This window comes from Pan paniscus, chromosome 2, assembly GCF_029289425.2.
Source record: "Pan paniscus chromosome 2, NHGRI_mPanPan1-v2.0_pri, whole genome shotgun sequence".
NCBI classification, from domain to species: Eukaryota; Metazoa; Chordata; class Mammalia; order Primates; family Hominidae; genus Pan; species Pan paniscus.
In genome coordinates this window covers 47915727-47939147 of record NC_085926.1, presented here as the reverse complement: position 1 = coordinate 47939147, position 23421 = coordinate 47915727, and the positions used below count along the sequence as shown (strand labels likewise).

Genomic DNA, 23421 nt, shown 5'->3' with positions numbered 1-23421 from the left:
TTTGTTTGAAATTTGTTTTTTTCAAATATGTTTCCTTTTTGAACTTACAGAATTGTTGAAATTTTCTACTAACAGCCAGCTAAAATTTGGTATATGTTAGCTTTATCCGTTTCACTTGGATGTTTCATTTTGAAAGAAATAAATTTTATGTTTCACATATAGTTTTATACAAAGTAGCCAGTCCCATAATGAAATGCTGTATTGCCATAGTGGTCACACCCAAGTGGTCCAGTATCTCAATGGTGAGGCAGCCAGACTGGTCAGGGCTGCTTTGTTGAAATGTGATGATTTTCATATGCCTTCTTTCTCTTTCTCTCTCTCTTTTTTTTTCCTTTTTTGGCCCAATGTTGAAGATGTAGAACTTTGTTTTTAAATAATGTTTTTATAATTTCATTCGTATACCTAAGTTTGTATTTTTTGTGACTTTGGACTTCAACAGTTTGTATATTGGGACTTCTAATGTGATTACTGTACTAAATAAATTCCACTAATAAACATCTTACATTAACACCTTATGGACTGGATTTGGTTGGGGTCATAATTGTTGAAATATAATGTTACTAAAACACAAGTTGGGTAAAGACTTGAGGCCCAAGTTCTAGGTCTAATATAGCTTCTAATCCCACCCAGATTAATTGTATGGACTTTTAAGTTTTTGTCAAGCATTTTCACTTATGAATTTTTTTTTCTTTCTTTTTTTTTTTTTTTTTGAGACGGAGTCTCGCTCTGTCGCCCAGGCTGGAGTGCGGTGGCATGATCTCGGCTCATTGCAAGCTCCGCTTCCCGGGTTCACGCCATTCTCCTGCCTCAGCCTCCCGAGTAGCTGGGACTACAGGCGCCCGCCACCACGCCCGGCTAATTTTTTGTATTTTAGTAGAGACGGGGTCTCACCATGTTAGCCAGGATGGTCTCGATCTCCTGACCTCATGATCCGGCCACCTTAGCCTCCCAAAGTGCTGGGATTACAGGCGTGAGCCACCGCGCCCAGCCCACTTATGATTTTTGATAGTTATTGTAAACTCTCTTTTATCCAGAATTATAAAAGTTAAGAAGTTCAAATGACTACTGATATTTAATGTCATTTGGTGAGAAAGTCACTTGACAGAAAGGTGTGAAGAAGTTATTCCAAAAGGAAGTTTCCATGGTATATCAATTGTTGTTAGATGCTTTCTAATACTACATTTATTAATTTCTAACACTACATTTAGTTTAGTGCAGTTAAAATTCACATTCAAAGTCTTCCTAAAGTGCCTCCTGAATTATCAAATAAAATTTACTACATTCAGTAACATTTAATTTGATAACTTTATTATTTGATAACCCGGTATGCAGTATCTGGGAAGAATTCAACAAAATGCGCAGTTTCCTAGCCATTCTGGGTTAGTGTTTGTTTACAGTAGGGTTGCAAGTACAATATGTTGACTGAATTAAGACATTAAAAATATTTTATATCTAAGTAATTTGCATAGCATAAGGAACTTTTTAAGCTTGGCAGACATTTTAGTTAAGAACACTTAATTTAATGTTTTTAGATTTCCTTTTTATTAAAACAGCTCAGTAATCTGTTCTCAGGTTTAAAGCACAGATTTTAAATACTATAAGGAATAATTGACCATTAACTTTCTTATACATACCCTAGGTTTAAAGCTTTTGGTAATTGAAGCAATTCTTGAATTTTGTTATTGTCCTCATCCCTGATGCGAAGTGAAACCTGGCTTCATTTGGATTCTTCCTCCTTATTGACTTGATAATATGGTGGGAGGCTAGAGGGTGTTCTAGGCAAAGACACAGGACTGGTCCAGCAGGCACAGAATGTTAGTTTCATTCCTAAATCATGTGTAATACTGTATTATCCTCAATTTTATGTTGATGCCGTTTCCATTACAGTGAAGGTTTAACAAGACTTAACTACAAATTATTTGTGGGATAAAGCTCTGTGCGACCATGGAGGTAAATTACTCTTATTTATAGTGTTTGGGGCTAGACACATTGCACTAAGTGCTGTACAGATGGCAGTGTTACTGGTTGTTTCCATCGTAATTAGAGTAGGTAAACAGTTTATTATTGTGATAACTGTTTGCATGTGTAAAGTCATGCCAGCAGTGAAACAGTAAATCTACTTTTTTAGAATATCATGACACAGAAGGTATTCTGTGTGCTTCATCACTGTCTCATCTGGTAGGATGCAAAGGATTTAGCATCAGAAAAATGCAAAAGCACCAAAAATGTGAAATATTAACAGATAAATAAATCTGTGGTGTGTTAGAGTTTCTGAACAGCTATTGGAGCCACGCTGTAAATTGGCATCATAACTCACAAGTGGAGCCCAGACATAAGCTGCACATTATGTTGCTATGTATAGACAGCAAGACATCCATCCGAACTCCACCAAATTCCTGGAACAAAGTTTTATTTCTTTTCTTTCATTTTCCAGTTAATGAGTTGCATGCTGGAGATGACACATCAGCAAATTAACAGCACGTAATGTTTCTTGAAGTTTTTTTGGTTCATGGTTTTCTAATAAAAATACAGAATTTCTCTTCAGAAAAGTCCACATATACCCATATACAAGATGTTACATTTACGTTTAGAGTGTTTAGGACTCCATTGAAACCAGCTCATGGACTAGAATCCTTTTCTAAGCCAAGCATTTAATGAATACTCTAAGCCACGTTATTTCAGTTTCTTTTGGGGCTTTGTATTGAATAAGACAAAATAGCTTCTTCTTGAGCTTTAAGTGAAAATATAATTCTGATTTTTGTTTGTTTGTTTTTGTTTTTGAAACGAAGTTTCGCCCTTGTTGCCCAGGCTTGAATGCAATGGCACGATCTTAGCTCACTGCAACCTCCGTCTCCCAGGTTCGAGCGATTCTCCTGCCTCAGCCTCCCAAGTTGCTGTAGCTGGGATTACAGGTGCCCGCCACCATGCCCAGCTAATTTTTTGTATTTTTAGTACAGATGGAGTTTCACCATGTTGGCCAGGCTGGTCTCGAACTCCTGACCTCAGGTGATCCACCTGCCTCTGCCTCCCAAAGTGCTGGGATTGTAGGTGTGAGCCACCACGCCCAGCCTTCTGATGTTTTTTGGTTTTTTTTGTTCTTGTTTTTTGAGATGGAGTTTTGCTCTTGTTCCCCAGGCTGGAGCGCAGTGCAATGGCACGATCTCGGCTCACCACAAACTCCACCTCCTGGGTTCAAGCAATTCTCCTGCCTCAGCCTCCCAAGTAGCTGGGATTACAGGCACACGCCACCATACCTGGCTAATTTTGTATTTTTAGTAGAGACGGGGTTTCTCCATGTTTGTCAGGCTGGTCTCGAACTCCCAACCTCAGGTGATCCACCCACCTCGGCCTCCCAAAGTGCTGGGATTACAGGCATGAGCCACCATGCCCAGCTTTTAAAGACTTTTTTAAAAACCTATCTTAAGTTCTAGTTACTGAGAGAAAATCCACATTGAGGCAAGGGCTTTGCATGTAGGTAGTTTATTTTGGGAAGTGGCCCCAGGGCACAAGAGTGGGATACTGGGAAAAGTGAAATTAGAGGAAAAGAATACAGTGAAGTATGACTACTGACCTAGTCACTGCTGTGGGCAAAGTGGGCTTAAGTCTTTTGGGGTCTTTTGAGGACCTGTATAGAATGCCTCTCAGTGTTCACTACCTGAGTATCTCGGTTATAGAAGTGGATAACATTTATTCACCATTTACCATCTCTCATTGCTTAAGACTCTTTTTTTTTTTTTTTTTGAGACAGAGTCTCGCTCTGTCGCCCAGGCTGGAGTGCAGTGGTGCGATCTCGGCCCACTGCAAGCTCTGCCTCCTGGGCCTAACACTCTTGTACTTCTGGATTTGCACATGTGTGGTGCCAGGCTGCAGATGTCTTGTCTCTTGGTGTCAGAGAAGTTGTAGGGCAGAAAACTCTGGTTTGGTTGATACAAAGTGCTGTCAAATCACACCTATGTGCAGCTGGATGCTGTAGCAATAGCTAGAATAAATGGTGAACTTAACAGAGTGTGAGGTGGGGGCACAAGAAGTGTCTAACCAAGAGGTTACTTCAAAGCAAGATTCTCTTAACATAAGATTTGTCTGCTTATGCCTTACCATAGAGGATGAGATCCTTCAACTCTGTAGAGGAAATTTGAAGGAACTCCATCTATTATGGTACTAATCCTTTTTTTTTTTTCTCTCCCCGCGCCCCGCGAGACAGAGTTTTGCTCTTATTGCCCAGGCTGGAGTGCAATGGCGTGATCTTGGCTCGCTGCAACCTCTGCCTCCAGGGCTTGTGATTCTCTTGCCTCAGCCTCCCGAGTAGCTGGGGTTACAGGCTCCCACCACCATGTCTGGCTAATTTTTGTGTTTTTAGTAGAGATGGGGTTTCAGCATGTTGGCCAGGCTGTTCTTGAGCTCCTGACCTTAGGTGATCCACCCACGTTTGCCTCCCAAAGTGCTGGGATTACAGGTGTGAGCCACTGCACCTAGCCAGGTGCTAATTCTTGAGCTGCATTGTTAGAAACTATAGAGATAGCCACAGATGTTAGTTTTGGAATTTTCCACCCAAACGTTTTTTTCTTTAGTTAGTTTTAGTAGTTTTTATGTTTCTAGAAATTTGCTCATTTCATCTAGGTTATATAATTTGTTTGCCTACAGTTCTTAGTATTCCCTTATAAACCTTTTTTATTCCTGTAAGATTCATAGTGATATCTCCTTTTCATTTCTGGTTTTAGTAGTTTGAATCCTCTCCTTTTTTCTTCATAAATGTAGTTAAAAGTTTGTCAATTTTTTTCATCTTTTGAAAGAACCAACTTTCAGTTTTGGTGAGTTTTCTCTATTTTCTCTCCTCTGTTTCCTTTATTTCCACTTTAATCTTTTTTATTTCCTTCCTTCTGCCTCATTTGAGTTTAGTTTGCTATTTTTCTAGTTTCTTTTGGTAGAAGGTTATGTTAGTGATTGGTGATTTTTATTTTATTTTATTCTTTTAATATAGGTGTTCATGGCTATAAATTTCCCTCTTACCACTGTTTTAGCTGTACCTCTTAAGACTTGATATGTTGTGTTTTCATTTTTCATTCATCTGAAAGTATTTTCTAATTTCTTTTGGGATTTCTTTGACGTGTTGATTATTTAGGAGTGTGTTAATTTCTGCATATTTGTGCATTCCCCAATCTTCTGTTTACTTTCTAATTTCATCCCATTGTCGTTGGAGAACATAATTGGTATTCTTTCAATCCCTTTCAATATATGGAGGCTTGTTTTCTGGCCTAACATATGGTCTGTCCTGAAGAAGAATGTATATTCGGCTCTTGATGCGGGTGGAATGTTCTGTAAGATGTCCATTAGATGTAGTTGGTGTATAGTGTTATATAGGTCTTCTCTTTCCTCGTTGGTATTCTGTCTTGTTGTTCTATCCATTAGTGAAAGTGAGGTATTGCAGTATCCAACAATTATTATTGAGTAGTCTATTGTTTGCTCAAGTTCTGTTAGCTTTAAATTTTACATGCTTTTTACATTTCTCAAGGATAAATTCCTTGTGAAAAATGCTACGGTTGTGGATAAGAAAGATACACACAAATGATCGCTACAACTATGAGCCTCAGAAGCAGCAGTTGAAATGTCGGTCGCTGGTAGGACGATTTAAAGTGTTTTTTTGTTTTGAGGCAGGGTCTTACTCTGTCACCCAGGCTGGAGTGCAGTGGTGTGATCATAGCAGCCTGGAACTCTGGGTTCAAGTAATCCTCCCGCCTCAGTTTCCCAAGTAGCTAGGACTACAGGTGCACACTACCATGCCTGGCTAATTTTTAAAATCTTTTGTAGAGACAGGGTCTTGCTTTTTTGCACAGGATGGGCTTGAACTCTTTGCTTCAAGTGTTGTTCCCACCTCGGCCTCCCAAAGTACTGGGATTACAGGTGTGAGTCAGTGTGCCCGGCCTAAATGTGTATTTTATTTTATTATTTTTGAGAAGGAGTCTTGCTTTGTTGCACAGGCTGGAATGCAGTGGCATGATCTTGGCTCACTGCAGCCTCCACCTTCCAGGTTCAGGTGATTCTCTTGCCTCACCCTGCCGAGTAGCCGAGATTACAGGCGCCTGCTGCCATGCCCAGCTAATTTTTGTATTTTCAGTAGAAACAGCATTTTACCATGTTGGCCAGGCTGGTCTCAAACTCCTGACCTCAGTGATCCGCCCATCTCAGCCTCCCAAAGTGCTGGGATTACAGGCGTAAGCCACTGCACCCAGCCTAAATGTGTTTTTTGTTTTGTTTTGTTTTTTGTGACGGAGTCTCGCTCTGTTGCCCAGGCTGGAGTGCAGTGACCCGTTCATGGCTCACTGCAACCTCCGCCTCCGTGTTCAAGCAATTCTCCTGCCTCAGCCTCCCAAGTAGCTGGGATTACAGGCATGTGCCACCACGCCCAGCTAATTTTGTATTTTTAGTAGAGATGGGGTTTCTCCATGTTGATCAGGCTGGTCTCAAACTCCTGACCTCAGGTGATCTGCCCGCCTCAGCCTCCCAAAGTGCTGGGATTACAGGCATGAGCCACTGCACCCGGCCCTAAATGTGTTTTTAAAAGATGATATTTTTTCCTCAAAATCTGAACAATGTTTTTTGCAGAAATAGAAAAATCCATTCAGAATCTCAAGGAGCCCTCCTGAATAGCCAAAACAATCTTGAAAAAGAACAAAGTTGGAAGTCTCATTTGTTGATTTTCAAAACTTACTGAAATGCTATAATAATCAAAACTGTGTGGTATTGACTTAAAGGGAGACATATAGATCAAGGAACGGAATGGAAAGCCCAGAAATAAACTCTTTTATACATGGTAAGATGATTTTAGACAACGGTACCAGGACCATTCATTGGGAAAGGATGGTGTTTTCAATAAATGATGAGGGGAAAACTGGATATCCACATAAAAAAGTTGGATCCTGCTGGGAACAGTGGTTTATGCCAATAATCCCAGCGCTTTGGGAGGCCAAGTGAGAGGATTGCTTGAGGCAAGGAGTTCAAGACCAGCCTAGGCACTATAGGAAGACCTCATCTCTTAAAAGAAAAAAAAATTGGCCAGGTGCGGTGGCTCACACCTGTAATCCCAACACTTTGGGAGTCCCAGGAGGGCAGATCACGAGGTCAGGAGATCGAGACCATCCTGGCTAACATGGTGAAACCCCGTCTCTACTAAAAAATACAAAAAATTAGCTGGGCATGGTGGCAGGCGCCTGTAGTCCCAGCTACTCAGGAGGCTGAGGCAGGAGAATGGCATGAACCTAGGAGGCAGAGCTTACATAAGCCAAGATTGCGCCACTGCACTTCAGCCTGGGCAACAGAGCAAGACTCCGTCTTAAAAAAAAAAAAAAAAAAAAAAAGGTAGTGTGGGCCTGTAGTCCCAGCTACTCAGGAAACTGAGGCAGGAGGATCCTTTGAGCTGAGGAGTTCAAGGCTGCAGTGAGCTATGGTAAAGTGCACCGCTGCATTCACCCTGGGAGACAGAGAGAAATCCTGTCTCTCCCTCTCTTTTTTTTAAGTTGGACCATTATCTTATATTCAAAAATTAACTTAAAATGGATCAAAGACCTAAACAAAGCACCAAGGCTATACATTTCTTAGAAGAAAACATAGAGGGAAATCTTCATGACATTGGATTTGGCAATGTTTTCTTGGATATACACCAAAAACACAGACAACAAAAGAAAAAACAGATAAATTAGGCTATATGAAAATTGAAAATTTTTGTCTATCTCTGTAGAGTGAAAAGGCAACCCATGGAGGCAAAATATTTGCAAATCTTATATCTTCTCAGGAGTTAATATCCAGAATATGTAAATAACTTCTAGAGCTCAACAACAAAAAAATTAAAAATATGGGCAAAGGACTTGAAGAAACATTTCTTCATAAAAGATACAAAAATTGCCAAGAAATACATGAAAAGATGCTCAGCATCATTAATCATTAGAGAAATGCAAATCAAAACCACAATGAAATATCACTTCATACTCATTAGGATGGCTAGTATGAAAACAAGAACAGAAATTAACAAGTGTTTACGAGGATGTGGAAAAATTAGAAACCTTGCGTACTGCTGATAGGAATGTAAAATGAAAGTGCTATGGAAAATAGTATGGTGGCTCCTCAAAAAATTAAAAACAGAATTATTGTAAGATCCAGCAACCCAACTTCTGGATATATGCCCAAAGGAATTGGAATCAGGGACTTGAACAGATATTTGTACACTCATGTTTGTAGCAGCATTATTCACAGTGGCCAAAAGATGGAAGCAACCCAGATGTCCCATCAACACATGGAATGAATAAACAAAAATGTGGTACATTCATATAATGGAACGTTATTTAGCCTTAAAAAGGAAGGAAATTCTGATATGGTACAACATGAATAAACCTTGAAGACGCTATGCTAAGTGAAAAAAGCCAGTCACAAAAATACAAATTTATATGCGGTACCTAAAGTAGTCAAATTTACAGAAACAAATATAAATGTACTCCATTTATATAAATTACCTTAAGTAGTCAAATTTACAGAAACAAAGTAGAATGGTGGTTCCCAGGGGCTGGGAGAGGCGGGGAATGGATGTGTTTGGTGTTGCTTAATGGGTACAAAGTTTCTGATTTGCAAGATGAAAAAGTTCTGGAGATGGATGGTGGTGATGATTGCACAACAGTGTGAATGTACTTAATACCACTGAACTGTACACTTAAAAATCGTTAAAATGGTAGAAATAAGCAAATGCAGCTCATATTTAAAGGGAAAAAAATTTCAAATTAACCATCATTTATATCACAGATCTCTTCAGAATTAAAGGGATGCTTTATATGTTAGGTATTTTGTACGTTTGTTCTGGTTTGTCCAGTTGCAGAGAGAAATACACAAATATGTAAACATTGCTTAAATGCTAAGCAGTTATGGGGAACATTTTGTAAGAACAGATACAATATTGGTTAAATTCCATGAGGGGGTTGAGTGAGAACTAAGGAAATTTGAAATTCGAGCTTGAAATCTCCATTTGGATGTAGAATTGATATCTCAAATTTGAAATGTTCTAAACTGAATTCATGATTGCCCCACCCCAAAATCAAAACAGAGAAGAAAAAGAAGAAAAAAACCACCTGCCTCCCCATCTCCTTAAATGGAAATTCTGTCCTGGTTGTTAAGGCTAAACATTTGGTTTCCCTATCCTCTTCTGCTCCTCTCACACCCCACACCCAGTTTGTCAGAAAAAGATACTTGGAACCTGACCACATCTCGCCACCTCCACTGCTCTCTCCCTGATTGGACCACCATCATTAACCTTGGCTACTGTAATAACTTCCCAAATTAGTCTCTCTGCTTCCATTTGCTTGCTCCCTGCAGCATATTCTTAAAAACATCTACAGTGGTCCTGTACATTGATCATGCTGTTCTTTTGCACAGAACCCTCCAGTGGTTGCCCATCTCAAAGTAAAAGCCAAAGTCCTTATGAAATACCACAAGGCCCTATGATGTCGTTGTCATCTTTCTGACCAGATCTTTTCTTAGTTACCCCTTTACTTACTTTGCTTCATGGTGTTCTTGCTACTGTTCCTTGAACAAGCCAGGTGGGCATCTGCCTTGAGCTCTGAGCACTAGCAGTTTTCTCTTCCTGGAATGTTCTTCCCTTTGATATATTCATGATTGACTCTTCACTTTCTCAATGAGTACTTCTCGACTATCTTTTTAAAAATTGCACCCCTTCTATTTTTTCGTCCCACTGTTCTACTTGAATTTTCTTCATGGCTTTTGTCATGTCACTTTCTAATAATTTGTATAGTTTACTTATCTCATCTGCCTTTCCCCACCAGAAGAAGATATTATAGAAGCAAATTTTATGAGAGGGACAGGGCTTTTGTTTTGGTCACTGCTGTGGCCCAGCACCTAGAACACTGTCTGGTGGATAGTAGATCCTCTGTAGCTATTGAATGAATAATCTTTAATATCTTATTTGTTTCTGGCCTCACATGGGAAAAGAAACTTAAAAACAAGACCAGATACAATCATAATAATTCTTGCCAGGTTATTGGTACGCATCTTTCTGGAAATATGTTATTTGTCATTAATTTGTTTAAATTTTGAGGAAGCTGTGGATAGAGCACCTACTAGCTTTGATTTCTTAGGCAAGTTGTTTGCCCTCTTTGAGGCTAAGATTCCTGCTGTGTAAAAGGCGAGCTCTATAAAAATAGTTGTTTGCCTGAAGTGACAGAAATTATTTTCAGTGCTTTGAAACCTCGTTGAAGGGGTTAATATTTAAATGTAAGATGATATTAGAATGATGATTAATGTCCACATAGAAAGTCCTTACAGTTCAACCCATTATATACTTTTGTTAAATCATTCTGTTTGACCATCAGCCCCTTTTCCTACTTAATTGGTTGTGTAACAGTATTTTAATTGGATGTAACTGGAGCATATCGGTCCATTGTGAAGCAGAAATGCTCTGTTTCTAGAGGACAAAACTGGAGGTGAAACTTCAAAAGTGAGCTCCAGGCAGACTGAAAGAAGAGTTTTTTTGTTTTGTTTCTTGTGAAAAAATTAACTTAGGACTCTCACTGCAAAAAACTGGCAAGCCTGGCCCTCCAGTGGGTTTTCAGCAATTTAAAATGAAATGAGAAGATGCAAAACTATGTCAACTGTAAACTTAAGTATTAACATTAGACTCCTTAGAGGTCTTCATTGAAGGATTTTGCTTTCTATTTAACAAATTAGTATTTCTGGTCTTCAGTTTTTCTGTGTAAAACGAACAGGCATTCTGCTGTTTCTGCTGCTGCTGTTAGTGCTGAGCAACAGAGATACAGTATGTTCTGCGGTAGGTGATAGCTTTTTAGACATGTAGAGATTAACATTTGCCTTCTGATTTATTTTCTTTGGGTTAAACATCTTTCATTTTTTCTTCCACTCTTTCCTATTATGTAGATTTATGCTGTTTTTAATGGCCAATATTTGGATCAGAGTCTATTCAGGAGACAGAAGCTACACCATAAATTGAACAGAGAATTTACTACAGGGGTAAAGAGAACTCTAAAGAATACAGGAATGACAGATACAGGGAATAGTCACTACCCTTAGGGCTGGGGCAGAGTACACAAAGAAATAACAAATTTGGAAAAGTATGCGCCCCTCCCCCACCCCACCCCCAAAGCTGATTGCATATCTTGGAGGAAGTCTCCATTTGGTAGTAAAGATGTTTGCTGAGTTGCTGCAGGTCAGGGTGATGTGGGGCAAACAAGCCCCTAGATTGGGGCTTAACCCAGGAGGGTTCTTGGCTTTGCCAGGAAAGAATTTAAGGGTGAGCCAGTAGTGAGAGAAAGAAACTTTTATTGAACCAGTGCTGCTTCTTGCTGAGCAGGGCTAACCCATAGGCAGTGTGCCCAGAATCGGTGTCTGTGAGCTGCTAGCTAGCTGTTTATATCTGTTATTAATTACATGCTAATTAAGAGGCAGGTTATTTAGAACTTTCTGGAAAAGGGGCTGGAAGTTTCTGGGAATCAGATAAGGTAACTTCTAGGCTGTTGCCATGGCATTTGTAAACTGCCATGGCACTGGTAGGAGTGTCTTTATGCTAATAAACCCTGAGGGCAACTCGGGGTTACTTTTGTCAGCATCTGCTGGTTTCAGCCAGATCTTATTCCAATCAGCAGGGTGTGACAGGAAATTAAGTCCTGCTGGTCTTCTACCTCAGAGGTAGTTAAGCAGGAAGCTGTACTTGGGGGTGCTGTGGCATCACCAGCAAGCCTGTTTGAGGCACTGGTGGAACTTGCCTGGGAAGATGTCCATGAGAATGCCCACTAAAGCTTGTTGGGATGAGCACCATGGGGTGTTCTGCACACCAGCAGAGTACCATGGAAGTAAGAAGATGCAAAAGCACACTAGAACCAGGAAGAGAAACCCTTTCCTTCCATGCCCTCTACTAAGCTTAGTGTCATCATGCCCGCTGTCTAGGAAGAAATGTTTACATTATTACAGGCAGGGCAATGAAAGGTAGATTTGGAATTGAGAGGCAATATATTGATTACTTGCATAGCCTATTATTTTGGCTACTTAGCTTCCATATGCACTTTACACACATTTGAGCTCCCATATAACAATGAAACTCTTATGTTTCTACCTAACAAGATACAGCTATGTCAGAGGGTGAAACTCTCACCCTTGTTCTAAAATGAGGAATGAGGACATGCTCAGCCCCATAGTCATTGTATCCATTGCTGGCTATATTTTTGTTTGTTTGTTTGTTTTAATAGAATCAGGGTTTTGCTGTGTTGCCCAGGCTAGTCTCAAACTCCTGAGCTCAAGCAATCCTCCGGCCTCAGCCTCCCAATGTCCTGGGATTATAGGTGTGAGCCACTGTGCCTGGCCTGCTGGCTGTTTATCAGTCCTCAAATAGAAGTTCCAGCTTCAGAGGGCCAAGGTCATGTGATGGGAGCCAGGGGCTTGGAGTTCTGAGGGAAGAGGAGTGAAGTATTGGGGGATGTGGCAGTATCACTGACAGTGAGGTTTTTTGGAGGCTTTTTTGGTCTGATTTGTGAGATTGATATTGTCCTTAATGATAAGGAAACAAAGAAAATGGCAGAAGTGAAAACTGAAAATGGCGAAGTAGAAAAACACCATCTCCTCTATGATGGAGAATCTGTTTCAGGAGAGGTGAAAGAGTCTAGAAAGAGGCTAGAGCACCACAACATTAGAATTGAATTTGTACGTCAAATTGAACTTTTCTATGATAAGAGTAATATTCAAGAGTTTGTAAACCTAGTGAAAGAACTAGCCTTACCTGGAGAACTGACTCAGAAGTTGTGATTTGGAATTTATACATGTTGAAAAGTCATGAGAATCTTACATTGGTGCTAATGTCCTCTTGATGTATTGAAGTGTTAGTAGTAAGAAGACTGACAGACTTGGTAAAAAGAATGTGATCTTACTGTTCACCAACTTGCCAGCTATCCTGATGGAAGTGGGCATTGAAGATTATCTACATATAGAATTTGAATATAATGAAGTATCATTTAAAGGATGTGACTTACAAAAATTTACCTCTTATAAGTAAGAATAAAAATACAACATATGGGGTTACAACTGATCAATAAGACTGTTGTTAGCAGGATATGACCTAACTCCAACAATGAAAGTTATGAACAAAAAAGTTTCAGTAAGGTACTTTTTGAATTTAGCGCCTGTTGATGAGGAAGACAGAGGGTACTTTAGGCAGCAGATCATTTTATGGAGAAAAGCTCCTGAAAAACTGAGGAAACAGAATAAACTTTCACCAGTGATTTGAACCTCCAGAATCACAAGCATCTGCTGAATAGCCTGAAATATACTGAATAAGATGAAAAAAGAAAAACAAAACTATAATCATTAAGTTAAACAGGTTAAAGATGGCTGCAGCATGTGGAGGGGCAAAATGGGCATAACTCTGCCCGGGCATGGTGGCTCACGCCTGTAATCCCAGCACTTTGGGAGGCGAGGCAGGCAGATCACTTGAGATCCCAAGTTCAAGACCAGCCTGGCCAACATGATGAAACCCTGTCTCTACTAAAAATACAAAAAGTTAGCTGGGCATGGTGGTGAGTGCCTGTAATCCCAGTTACTTGGGAGGCTGAGGCAGGAGAATTGCTTGAACCCAGGAGGCAGAGGTTTCATTGAACCAAGATTGCACCACTGCACTCCAGCCTGGGCAACAGAGCAAGACTCCATCTCAAAAAAAAATAAAAATGGCCAAAACTCCATTTATATTCATCTTCCTTTATCTTACAGCGCTACATTTATTTCATGATATAGCAAAATGTTCTTCATGTATATACATTTTTTTTTTTTTTTTTGAGATGGAGTCTCGCTCTGTCGCCCAGGCTGGAGTGCAGCGGCGCGATCTTGGCTTACTGCAAGCTCCACCTCCCAGGTTCACGCCATGCTCCTGCCTCAGCCTCCTGAGTAGCTGGGACTACAGGCTCCCGCCACCACGTCCGGCTAATTTCTTTTTGTATTTTTAGTAGAGACGGGGTTTCACCGTGTTAGCCAGGATGGTCTCGATCTCCTGACCTTGTGATCTGCCCACCTCGGCCTCCCAAAGTGCTGGGATTACAGACGTGAGCCACCGCGCCCAGCCACATTTTTTTTTTTTCCCCTTGAAAATCGCTCTTTTGCCCAGGCTGGAGTGCAGTGGCACAATCTTGGCTCACTGCAACCGCCGCCTCCCAGATTCAAGCGATTCTCCTGCCTCTCAGCCTCCCAAGTAGCTAGGACCACAGGTGTGTGCTACCACGCTCGGCTGATTTTTATATTTTTAGTAGAGACGGGGGTTCTCCAGGCTAGTCTCGAACTCCTGACCTCAGGTGATCCACCCGCTTGGCCTCCAAAAGTGCTGGGATTACAGGTGTGTGAGTTACCACACCCGGACACCTTCATGTATATACATTTTTAAAAGTGCTTTCTTTGAAATGCTCAAATTTTCTTTAACTGCCTTTTTTTTTTTTACTGCACACTTTGATGACAAGCATTCAGATATGCGTCTGCATAAGCTTTAAAGATTTTCATGTGGCAGAAAACAAAGTTCCACTGACTAGTTTGTTACCAAAAGTTGTATTATAAATCTAATTTCAAGGTGGGTACGGTGGCTCATGCCTGTAATTTCAGCACTTTGGGAGGCCGAGTTGGGTGGATCACGAGGTCAAGAGATCAAGACCATCCTGGCCAACATGGTGAAACCCCGTCTCTACTAAAAATACAAAAATTAGCCAGGTGTGGTGGTGCACGCCTATAGACCCAGCTACTTGGGAGGCTGAGGCAGGAGAATTGCTTGAACCTGGGAGGCGGAGGTTGCAGTGAGCCAAGATCTTGCCACTGCACTCCAGCCTGATGACAGAGTGAGACTTGGTCTCAAAAAAAAAAAAAAAAAAAAAAATTAGCCGGGTGTGGTGCACACCCCTGTAATCCCAGCTACTCAGGAGGCTGAGGCAAGAGAATCACTTGAAGCTGGGAGGCGGAGGTTGCAGTGAGTCAAGATCGCACCACTGCACTCCAGCCTGGGCAACAGAGTGAGACTCGGTCTCAAAAAAACAAAACTAAACTGAACTAATTCCAACTTATCCTAATGGGAAGAAGGAAAGAAGAAAATGGTTAGAATATACAAACAAATACCAAATATAACAAAGAGAAAGTTCATCCTCATTTCTGTGATTAGTAATGAGGCCACAGTTGATATCTAGGCTTCTTTCTTCAGTTACCTATTTCATGTTTCCCTTGCCTTCAGCACGAACCTCAGCTGGTTGAGGTTCTTTACCTGGTGAAATGACTCAAACATTTATTCCCTCATTAGTTCAGTCCTTTTTTGGTTGCTGTAGTTTTCCATTAATCTTTATTTTTGGCATGGAAGTATTAAGAGGTGCCTTAGATAATCCCTTGGGTTTCAGACATAGTCCTCCTTGCTTTCACTGTGTAGCAGCAACCGTTTCCCCTTGACAGTTGGGCTCAATCTTTCCCAATCAGTAGGTTCAGCCTGTTGGTTCAGTGGTGTAAGGAGTCCCAAGTAGCCAAGTGGCAGTCTCATCTTCTAATGCAATTGAACCATTGTTGTGTATGCTAGTAGATATATTTCCTGCTTAGGGACTAGCACTTCCAAGCCAGCAGAACTCAGTTGTTAGGAGTGAAAGCAAAAATTCAGTGATTGCTAGATATAATAGTGAGTGGAGCCGCACATACTTCTACCCTTTGATTCCCAGACCTGTATATTCTGATTGTGGGAGGAGACAGCACCATGTAAGGTGTCTCTGATTGAAATCATTACCCCATCCTTTCAGGGTGTTGTCTCCCTGAAACTGTAACTTAGTCTTCAGTAATCAATTCCCTATTTTAATTAGGCCAACCATTCTGTGTGATAGGGTGTGACAACACCAGTTAAGTCCATGGACATGAGCCCATTTCTGCATTTCTTTACTATGAAATGACTTTCTTGGTCAGGAGCAATGCTGTGTGGGCTTGGCATGGTGGCATATGCCTGTAACCCCAGCACTTTGGGAGGCCAAGGCAGGAGGATCACTTGAGCCAAGGAGTTTGAGACCAGCCTGGGTAACATAGTGAGACCTTGTCTCTATTTTAAAAATACATCTTTTTTTTTGGCCAAGCATGGTGGCTCACACCTGTAATCCCAGCACTTTGGGAGGCCGAGGCGGGCAGATTGCCTGAGGTTAGGAGTTTGAGACCAGCCTGGCTAACATGGTGAAACCCCATCTCTTCTAAAAATTTAGAAAAAATTAGCCGGGCATGGTGGCACATGCCTGTAGTCCCAGCTACTTGGGAGGCTGAGGCGGGAGAATCACTTGAACCCAGAAGGCAGAGGTTTCAGTGAGACAAGATCGTGCCACTGCACTCCAGACTGGGCGACAGAGGGAGACCTCATCTCAAAAAAAGAAGCAGCCGCAACACTGTGTGGAATGTCACGGTGGTAGATTGGGCACTTATATATAAGTTCATGGGTGGTGGAACTGCCAAAAACATTATAGGCAGAGAAGGCAAATCTGTATCCAGAATACATGTCTATTCTAGTGAGGACAAATCTCTTCCCTCACCCCTGCCCTTATTCCCCATAATAGAAGTCCAGCGTAATCAACTTGCCACCAGGTGGTTAGCTAGTTTTTGGGAAATGGTGCATATTCAGGGCTCAGAGCTAGTCTGTGCCATTAACAGATTAGACATTTAGCAGTAGCTTTAGTCAGGTCAGCTGGGGAAGATCATGTTGTTGAGCCCATGCACAGCCTTCATGATCATTTTTTCCATGGGTTTTATTGAGCAAGCACTCTTGTAGCTATGGAAAGTGTCTAACATTGATATTCATGAAGTACGTCATTTTGTCAACTTGCTTATTAAGAGCCTCCTCTACAGTGAATGCAAATGATTATTCACATGGGACACAAATATCTTCACAGTCTGTGCCTGTTCTGAGAGTTTCATCTGCATATCTTTCCCCCAGATTTCCTTGTCACCATTTCCTTCCAAGTTCCTAACTAGCCAACAAAATCCTTAATAATTGTTCATAAATGAGTATAAATCTCTGCTTCTGGCCATGTCTTACCTCAGGCAAAAGGGAAAACCAAATGTACCCCTCAACGTTCTGCCCTCTGAAGGAAAGATTTTTCTTCATCACTGCCCTTCAGTCCTACCTCTTTAAATGGGGCTGTAGTGCTGCAGCTCTCCACTTTTGGGTGATACTGGCATGTTGTGCAGAGCTATGTGTAAACCAGACTTGAGTTTTTTCTTTCCCCAGTCAGCTGGTCATATGGAGCTCTCAGGAGGCCATTGACTTGGATTGAGGGAGAGGAAGCAATGCAACAGAACTCAATGCTGAAGTCTGAGCTACCTCCTATGTAACTTACTCATATTTCTGGACCTGCTTGAATTTTTTTTTTTTTTACGTGTTTTTCACTTGATGATAGATCGTGCTGCACATGCCAAGCTAGACTACATAGGTTGGATAACATCTAGTTCCTGATGAGAAGCTCAGGACACGTGGTTGCATTATGTCCCATGGTTAGGCATTTGGTCTCTGCCAAGACCCAATAGCAAGCCTGAAACTATTTTTTGAAAGGTGAATAATTTTCTGCAAAAGAGGGCATAGATTTTCTCAAAATTCTAGAAGTCTGGGCAGTGATTCTCTTATTCTTGCTTGCTAAAGGCTCCATTCAGCATCCCTATTTGCCATGGACACTTCAAGTATCATTGGATCTGCCAGATCATAAGGCCCAAATGGCAGAGCAGCTTGAACCACAGCTTGAACTTGCTATAGAATCTTTTCTTGCTCTGAAACCCACTCTAAACTGTCAGCCTTGTAGGTAACTTTGTAGCTGGGTTGAAGCCTACCAAACATTGTACCCTCTTTTTCATTGTTGGTGATGTTAATTAGAGCAACTTAATCACCTTGGAAGGGAAATTTTGACATGTTTTGAGCAATTGAATCCTGACATTTCATTGCTGCAGTGGGTCTCTGAATTTTTGTAGGGTTTATCTCGCATCAACTACTTTGTATATGTCTTACTAAAGCATCTAACGTATTTGCTACTTGCTATTTATCAGACCCAATTAGCATAATGTCAGTATAGTTGACTAGTGTGTGTGTGTGTGTGTGTGTGTGTGTACGTGCTTATTTATTTATTTTTTTGGAATGTCACGCAATCAAGATCTCTGTGCGCTGCATTATGGTAGGAGAATGGCATAGCCCTGAGGCTAGATTCATAGGCACGTAAAAGGCAGGTAAAAGCAATGTGCTTCTGGTGGTTCTTGCAGATTTGTATGAAGAAAAAGGCATTATTCAGGTTAATAGCAGTATACCAAGTGCCGTGACCCATGTTGATTTGCTCCAGTAAAGATGCTATATCTGGGGCATCAGCTGCAATTGGAATCATCACCAGATTAAGTTTATGATAGTCCATGAGTTTATGATAGTCACTAAGATCCATCTGACTTCTGCACAGGACAAACTGGCAAGTTAAATCAAGATATAATAGGTATCACTACCCTGTTTCTTTCAAGTCTTTTGATGGTGACATTAAGCTCTTTAATTCTTGAGATGTGGTATTGCTTCTGGCTTAATATCTTAGTAGGGAGGGTAAGTTCTAGGGGCTTCCATTTAGCCCTTACTATTAAAATGACTCTTATCAGTTGGGTCAGAAAGCCAATAGTCAAGTATGTCTGTTCCAAGTATTTATTCAGGAACTGAGGAGATAACAACAAAGTAGGCCCATTGTACTATGGGGTCCACTGTGAGGTGGACTTGAGCTAAGCATTTCATCTATTACCTGACCACTGTCAGCACTCACTTTGACTGATAGGCCACAGTAGCATTTTGAGTCCCCAGGAATTAGTAATCCCTGAAAGGTCTGGGTATTTCCTTTTCTCTAATCCGTAGTCACTCTAGTAAATGGCCTTTGGGGAAGCTTGGATGAGGATTTACAGTATGTACTTGTACTTGTGGGAACACTACAGGTTTTTCCTCAGGGGACCTGGGCTTGTTAATTGACTTGGGTCTAGAAATTAGATGAGAGGTCAAAACTTTTCTAGTCAGGTTTGTACTACCAGAGCTGGAGTTTTTTTCAGTTGTACAGATGAATCTGTTTTGGTAGGCTGCTTGTGGAATACTGTGTGATCAATTACTGCCAAAGATCCTGGTGGGCCAAGGTGTTCTGATTACCAGTACAACTTTACTGTCTTTATAGTAGATGTTCCCACTTTGTCTTTGGTGATTACATGCTGCTACTTGGCCTCTGTTATTTTAGGATCCCGTTACCCCTTTAAATCAGGGAACCCACTTAGTGGTGGCATTTCCCATGGCCATACCTAGGGGTTGTGACAGAGACCTTAGGGACTGTAAAACCTAAAATGTTTATCTGTGGCCCTTTATAAATAAAGTTTGCCAACCCATGTCTAGGGGAACAGGGACACACTGCAAAGGGGAGCAACCACAGAGCTTTTCAAGGATGAAGGTGATCCCCTCACTAATGCATTTCTTTTTTTGTTGTTTTTTTTTTGTTTTTTGTTTTTGTTTTTTTGAGACAGGGTCTCACTCTGTCACCCAGGCTGGAGTACAGTGGCACGATCTTGGCTAACTGCAACCTCTGCCTCCTGGGTTCAAGCAATTCTCATGCCTTAGCCTCCCAAGTAGCTGGGATTACAGTTGTGCACCACCACACCTGGCTAATTTTTGTATTTTTAGTACAGTCGGGGTTTCACCATGTTGGCCAGGCTGGTCTTGAACTCCTGGCCTCAAGTGATCCACCTGGCTCGGCCTCCCAAAGTACTGGGATTACAGGTGTGAACCACCATGCCTAGCCTCACTAATGGATTTCTCAATGCCTGAGTGAAAGGATTATCTTCTGAGCTTTTTTGTGCAACATAGGTTACACATGAAAAATCCATTCCAACATTTCTATCTCCCTAAGTTTTTGAATTGCCTCTTCTACATCTTGCTAGGGAAACTTTGGCATCTCTACCTCATTAAACATAGTGGACTCTTTTTTAAAGAAAGTTTTATTTATTTATTTAGAGACAGGCTCTCACTCGGTCACTCAGGCTGGAGTGCAGTGGCGTGATCATAGCTCACTGTAATTTCGAACTCCTAGGCTCAAGTAGTCCTCCTTCCTCAGCCTCCTGAGTAGCTGGGATTACAGGCGTGTGCCACTGTGCCTGGTTAATTTTTTATTTTTTGTGGAGATGGGGTCTCTGTATGTTGCTCATTCTAGGCTTGAACTCCTGGGCTCAAGCCTCCTACCTTGGCCCCCCTGCTGAGATTACAGGTGTGAACTGCACCCAGTCCTTTTGTTGTTGTTTTGTGTTTTTTTGTGTAAGTTTTTAAAGTCCTGTTTATTGAAGCATGAATTTACATTCAGTAAAATTCACCCTAAGATTTGACAAATGCATAGTCATACCATACTCAAGATGCAGAACCATTGTAAAATCACTCTAACAATTCCCTCCTGCCCCTTTGCAATCAACACCTTTTTGATCCCAAGGAACTAATTGACCTGTTTTTCTGTCAAAAGTGTCAAATTTAATCACTAAAATGACCTACAGTACCATGGAAAAATATGTAAGCATATAAAATACACAAACCAATTTTTTTTTTGTATTTTATTTATTTATTTTTTGAGATGGAGTCTTGCTCTGTCACTCAGGCTAGAGTGTAATGGTGCAATCTCGGCTCACTACAACCTCTGCCTCCAAAGTTCAAGCGATTTTTCTGCCTCAGCCTCCCGAGTAGTTGGGACTTATAGGCGCATGCCACCACACCCGACCAATTTTTGTATTTCTTAGTAGAGACAGAGTTTCACCATATTGGCCAGGCTGGTCTCGAACTCCTGATCTCGCGATCTGACCAATTTTTTATTTTTATTTTTATTTTTTTTTAAATTTATTTATTTATTTTTTCCATTTAACCCTGAGTGGACACAGCACATGTTTCAGAGAGCACAGGGTTAGGGTTAAGGTCATAGATCAACAAGATCCCAAGGCAGAAGAATTTTTCTTAGTACAGAACAAAATGAAAAGTCTCCCATGTCTACTTCTTTCTACACAGACACAGCAACCATCCAATTTCTCAATCTTTTCCCCACCTTTCCCCCTTTTCTATTCCACAAAACCGCCATTGTCATCATGGCCCGTTCTCAATGAGCTGTTGGGTACACCTCCCAGACGGGGTGGTGGCCGGGCAGAGGGGCTCCTCACTTCCCAGTAGGGGCGGCCGGGCAGAGGCGCCCCTCACCTCCCTCCCGGATGGGGCGGCTGGCTGGGTGGGCGGCTGACCCCCCCACCTTCCTCCCGGACGGGGCGGCTGCCGGGCGGAGACGCTTCTCACTTCCCAGACGGGGCAGCTGCCGGGCGGAGGGGCTCCTCACTTCTCAGACGGGGCGGCTGCCGGGTGGAGGGTCTCCTCACTTCTCAGACGGGGCGGCCGGGCAGAGACGCTCCTCACCTCCCAGACGGGGTCGCGGCCGGGCAGAGGCGCTCCTCACATCCCAGACGGGGTGGCGGGGCAGAGGCGCTCCCCACATCTCAGACAATGGGCGGCCGGGCAGAGACGCTCCTCACTTCCTAGTTGGGATGGCGGCTGGGAAGAGGTGCTCCTCACTTCCTAGATGGGATGGCGGGCGGGCAGAGACGCTCCTCACTTTCCAGACTGGGCAGCCAGGCCGAGGGGCTCCTCACATCCCAGACGATGGGCGGCCAGGCAGAGACGCTCCTCACTTCCCAGACGGGGTGGCGGCCGGGCAGAGGCTGCAATCTCGGCACTTTGGGAGGCCAAGGCAGGCGGCTGGGAGGTGGAGGTTGTAGCTAGCCGAGATCACGCCACTGCACTCCAGCCTGGGCAACATTGAACACTGAGTGAACGAGACTCCGTCTGCAATCCCGGCACCTCGGGAGGCCGAGGCTGGCGGATCACTCGCGGTTAGGAGCTGGAGACCAGCCTGGCCAACACAGCGAAACCCTGTCTCCACCAAAAAAATACGAAAACTGGTCAGGCGTGGCGGCGCACGTCTGCAATCGCAGGCACTCGGCAGGCTGAGGCAGGAGAATCAGGCAGGGAGGTTGCAGTGAGCCGAGATGGCAGCAGTACAGCCCAGCTTCGGCTCGGCATCAGAGGGAGACTGTGGAAAGAGAGGGAGACTGTGGGGAGAGGGAGAGGAGGGAGAGCAGGGAGAGGGAGAGGGTCTGACCAATTTTTTAAAAAGTGAGATACTTTAAAAAGTTTCTTCAGCATACCAACAAAAAAATGAAGGTAGCATTGCATTTTACTACAGATGTGCAGATATTCATTAAAGTTCACCATTGTCATATATATGGCTCAACAGTAGTATTTAAGAATATGCTGTAAAACAACCATCTTTAGAGTCAAAAGAATGTAATTTTAAAACCTTTATAAATTAAAGCAGTTTATAAAGTTGTCTTAATTGTAAAATAGCTAACCTAGTTACAATTAATGTGTTCCAAAACTGACCTACTTGAAAAACTAGTCTTATATATTTGTTGAGTATGTGAACCATGATTAGGTCTTGCTATTTGGTATTAACACTGTCAAGTTACAGACCACAGCTGGTTCATAGAAAAGCTACTTTGAATAATGGAATTGAATTCCATAGAAATTTTCTACAAGACCAACTCAGCTATGGGGAGAAACACGAAACTGTCAGGTGAATATTCCTACAGATGATTGGGGCCACCTCAGAATTCACCCCTGCTACCACTATGAAAGGGACCAAAAAAAACAAAAAAAGCAACCTCTATTCTGTAGTTACTAAAGGTTACATATTCAAATATATCTCATCTACTTGAAAAGCTTCACTGATTCTTTCAACCGCCAGACCTTAAATTCATCAGCATCTTGAAACTCCACCAAGCCCAGTCATGTGCCACAGCTGAAATTTGTTTTTGGTTTTTTTTTTAAACATAATTTACTCGAGTCTAAAATTTCAGTCAACCAATGAGGTGAACTGTTAGAGCCACCTCCAGCTATATAATCTACTCCTACACATGTTCTGAAGGTTTTTGCCAGTATATTATTGCCACGATCTTGCATGTCCTGGATTACTAGCATCCCCTTTCCCATTGGCAAGGTGCTTAGCACTGCACTTAAACCCAAGAGTGCCACCAAACCAATTTCTAAATCCCATGTTTTTAAGTCCGTCCTCTGAGATCACCCTACTTTTTGTACCAGTTCTGGATCAGGGTTCAGTCTGGAAACAGAAATATTGCAATTTGAACAAGGGAAAGTTAACATAAAGAATTATTAACTAGTAATAGATTAACCATTAAAGGGTAAAGAGAACTCTGAAAGATGTAGGTGTATCAGCTATAGGAGCAGCTACTCCCTCTGTGCCTGAGGCAGAGTATGAAAGAAAGAGACAGATGGGAGAGAGAGCCTACCCAAGGCGGATA

The 23421-nt window shown here is 42.0% G+C and overlaps 1 protein-coding gene and 1 pseudogene across 50 annotated transcripts in view; both read left to right on the top strand.

Annotated features, from left to right (window-relative positions):
* MAP4 (microtubule associated protein 4) overlaps nucleotides 1-23421 on the top strand; it is a 229206-nt gene that overhangs the window by 109231 nt on the left and 96554 nt on the right. The gene's annotated exons all lie outside the window — the stretch shown is intronic.
* LOC103786094 (vacuolar protein sorting-associated protein 26A-like) lies at nucleotides 11780-13328 on the top strand (annotated as a pseudogene).